We start from the raw sequence: 4,212 nt of genomic DNA on the forward strand, positions 1-4,212 counted from the left end.
ATGGAGAGTGTCAAAGAGAAGAAAAAGAAGGTTCTGGCTGTGCCAGAAGCCTTAAGAAAAAGCGAAGGAATTTCACAGAATTGTAGATCAAGCGTCTGAGAAAGAAGTTCGCCCAAAAGATGCTTCAAAAGGTAAGGAGAAGCTAATTTATAAGAAGGCTAAGCATTACCACAAGGAATACAGGCAGATGTGCAGAACTGAGATTCGAATGGCTCAGATGGCAAGAAAAGCTGGCAACTTCTATGTGCCCACGGAGCCCAAACTGGCGTTTGTCATCAGGATCAGAGTATCAATGGTGTGAGCCCAAAGGTGGGGAAGGTGTTGCAGCTCCTTCGCCTTCACCAGATCTTCAACGGCACCTTTGTTAAGCTCAACAAGGCTTCAGTTAACATGCTAAGGATTGTGGAACCATATATAGCTTGGGGGTACCCAAACCTGAAGTCAGTGAATGAATTGATCTATAAGCGTGGTTATGGCAAAATCAACAGGAAGCGAATTGCCCTGACAGATAACACATTGATTGCTCAATCTCTTGGTAAATACAGCATCATCTTCATGGAGGACCTGGTTCATGAGATCTACACTGTTGGAAAACGTTTCAAAGAAGCAAACAACTTTTTATGGCCCTTCAAGTTATCTTCTCCACGAGGGGGAATGAAGAAGACCACCCATTTTGTAGAAGGTGGAGATGCTTGGGGGGGAGGGGGGAGGGGGGAAGACAGGTGGTGGTGATGGTGGAGGGCACTTGAGGGGAAGAGCACTGGGTGTTGTATGGAAAACAATTTGACAATAAAATATTATGGAAAAAAATAAAAAAATAAAAAAAAATAAATAAAAATATATTTTATGAAAAAAAAAAAAAAAGAAGGTGGAGATGCTGGCAACAGGGAAGACCAGATCAATAGGCTTATTAGAAGAATTAACTGAACTATCTACCATGATTATTTTTTGTAATCTGGTCAGTTAATAAACGACTATTTTCAAATTAAAAAAAAAAAAAAGAAGAGCTCCCAATAGCCAAAGCTAGAACAATTTGAGCAACACAGTAATGTATTGGATTATAAATCAAAGTATAAAATAAATATCCATGAGTCTGTACTGATATGAATAAATGATTGGCTGATTAGATGGATAGATAAATGCATACAAACAAATATGCATTACATATATCAATGTAAAGAGACAAATCTCCCAAGTAAAATTCTAAATAAATTATGCAATTACTTTGTTTTCGAGGAGGTGGAGCATAACTCTCTATTCCTTAAGCTTGGATGTACATAGTAACTTCCAAGAGTACAATATGGAAACGGGGGTAAAAGAGCAACTTTACTGTGAAGAAACTTGACAAATGCCACCTCAGACAAGGTAAACATCAAAAGTGGTAAATCAGAAATGCCCGGCTGGCTCAAGTCTGTAGAGCATATGATTCTAGATCTTGGGGGTGTGAGTTTCAGCCTCATGTTGGGTGTAATGCTTATTTATTTTTTTAAAAAAAAGTGATAAGTCATTTGCACAGTATACCCCCTTAATATGTTGTGATGAAAAGGTACTTTAGCTCTGTGGTCTTATTCCCCCAAACCCATAACCCCAGTTTAATCATACGTCAAATGCTAACACAGGATATTCTACAGAATAGCAGACCAGTTCTCCTCAAAACTATCAAGGCCATCAGATGTAAGAAAAGTCTTAGATACTGTCACAGCCAAGGGGAGTCTAAGGACATACGATGACTAAATATAATGTGGTGTTCTAGATGGTTCTGGAACAGATCAAGGGCATTAGGTAAAAACTAAGGAAATCTGAATAAGGTGTGGACTTGAATAATAAGGTATTAATATTCCTTTGCAAATTAAAACAACTGTAAGATGTTAACAATAAGGGAAACTTTGTAAGGGGTTTATGGGAACTCTCTACTATCTTCTCAAATTTTCTGTAAATCTAAAACTGTTCTAAAAAATAAAGGACGGTAAAAAGAATAGAACTGGTCAATAATAAAGTCTATAATCGGGTAAGACTATCCATCTGATAAAGGAAAATTGAGAGAATTTGTTGCTAGCGAATCTGCCCTTAAAGAATGGCTGAAGAAAATTTCTCTAAACAGAGAAAAAATCATAAAAGAAGAAGGCCTGGAACTTTGGAAAGGAAAGAGCATCAGAATGAGCAAAAATAGGGGTGTATTATCCTCTTCATGAATTTCTTAAACCATATTTGATAGTTAAAACAAAAATTATAACACCATCTGATGCGGTGGCTCAATACATGTAAAAGAAATACTTAAGACAATAATATATGTTTAAAATTTTTTAATGTTTATTTTTGAGAGAAAGAGAGAGAGCAAGAGCAGGGGAAGGGTGGAGAGAGGGAGTAAAAGTATATACAATAATAAGCCATGCAAAACTGAATCAAAAATAGCATGGGTTAGATTGATATATTGATCTGGGACAATCCACTGAATTATTCATGAGAAAATCAGGTTGCAAGATTACGTGTATATCCACTCATAACCTCATTTTTAAAAAAATAATCAAAATCATATGCACATAGACACATACACATACCTACGTATACATATATACACAAATACACTCTCATGAAGACGGTATGAAAGGCTACACAAATTGGTCCCCTCAATGTTACAAGAGGGATGGGAGGGGGATATAAAAAGGGAGATTGATAACTTTATCTTCTTGTATTTTGGGATTATTTCATTTGTTACAGTGAGAACATACTGTATTTGCAATTTAAAAGAAAAATTGCAATTAAATAAAATTTTGAGGATTTTTTTCCCTCAAAATTGCTTTTGCTCTTGTTCTCTACGTTAGTGAATTGGTTTCATCATTCACTCTCAAGACAAGAGACCTAAAAGTAATTCTAGATCCTTCCTTTTCTGTAATCTTCCACCCTTCTACTTAATTAGTCACCAGATACAGATTTTAGTTCATAAATATTCTATCTTCCTCTAATTAATCATTAATCCTGTCTATTCTAGTTCCTAAATCTCTTTTTAAATCCTTTCCTTTCCTTACCACCTCTGCCAATAAGGCGTTTTTTAGTTTAGGACTTCATCTCTCTTAGTATTTCAATAGCCTTTAAAATGATCACCTGCTTTACTCCTCTACCCAATCTCTCTTACACAATGCTCTCAGAATTATCTTTCTAAACAATTACAGTGTACCACTGTTGGTACACAAATAAATATATTTTTATTTTAATGGGCATACTTTGGTCTTAAATTTCTTTTTTTTTTAAATTTAAACTCAAGTTAGTTTAACATAGTCTTGATTTTAGGAGTAGAACCCAATAATTCATCCCTTATATATGACACCCAGGGCTCATCCCCAAAAGTGGCCTCCTTAGTGCCCATCAGCCATAAGAAAATATATTAAATTCAAGGTTTCTAAGATATCGGGGCTCCTGGGTGACTCAGTTGGTCAAGCGTCCAACTTCAGCTCAGGTCATGATCTCATGGTTCATGAGTTCAAACCCCACGTCAGTCTCTGTGCTGACAGCTTAGTGCCTGGAGCCTTCTTCAGATTCTGTGTGTCTCTCTCACTCTCTGTCCCTCCGCTGCTCGTACTCTATCTCTGTTTCTCTCTCTCTCAAAAATAAATAAAACATAAATAAAAAGATTTCTAAGATATTATTGCCTAAATTTAATAAATTAAAATGATGAAGGTAGGATATAACTCAGTGAAGTTGGAAACATTGTCTACAAGAATAAAGCCCAGGGGCACCTGAGTGGTTCAGTCAGTTGAACGTCCGACTTCAGCTCAGGTCATGATATCACAGTCTGTGGGTTCGAGCCCTGCGTTGGGCTCTGTGCTGACAGCTCAGAGCCTGGAGCTTGCTTCAGATTCTGTGTCTTCCATTCTCTCTGCCCCTCTCTTGCTCACTCTGTCTCTGTCTCCCAAAATAAAATAAAGACCTAAAAAAAATAAAGCCCAACTCCATGAGTTTTTTACCTTTCCAAATTTGTAATCATAAATGCACGATTCCAAGTAGAAAGAACTTTCTGGGGCACCTGGCTGCCTCAGTCAGTGGAGCATGCAACTCTTAATCTTAGGGTCGTGAGTTTGACACATTGGGTATAGAGATTATTTAATAAGAAGAAAGGAAAGAGAAAAAACTTTCTGATGACCCCCAAACATGCCATGCTCTTTCATTCTTCTCTGCCCTTCTTCATGCAGTTCTACTCATTGTACCTAGTACACT

At 36.9% G+C, this 4,212-nt stretch overlaps 1 pseudogene; it reads left to right on the forward strand.

The window, feature by feature from the left end:
- LOC115283758 lies at positions 1–981 on the forward strand (annotated as a pseudogene).
- Positions 982–4,212: the final 3,231 nt, after the last annotated feature.

The sequence above is a fragment of the Suricata suricatta genome, chromosome X, assembly GCF_006229205.1.
Source record: "Suricata suricatta isolate VVHF042 chromosome X, meerkat_22Aug2017_6uvM2_HiC, whole genome shotgun sequence".
Taxonomy (NCBI): Eukaryota; Metazoa; Chordata; class Mammalia; order Carnivora; family Herpestidae; genus Suricata; species Suricata suricatta.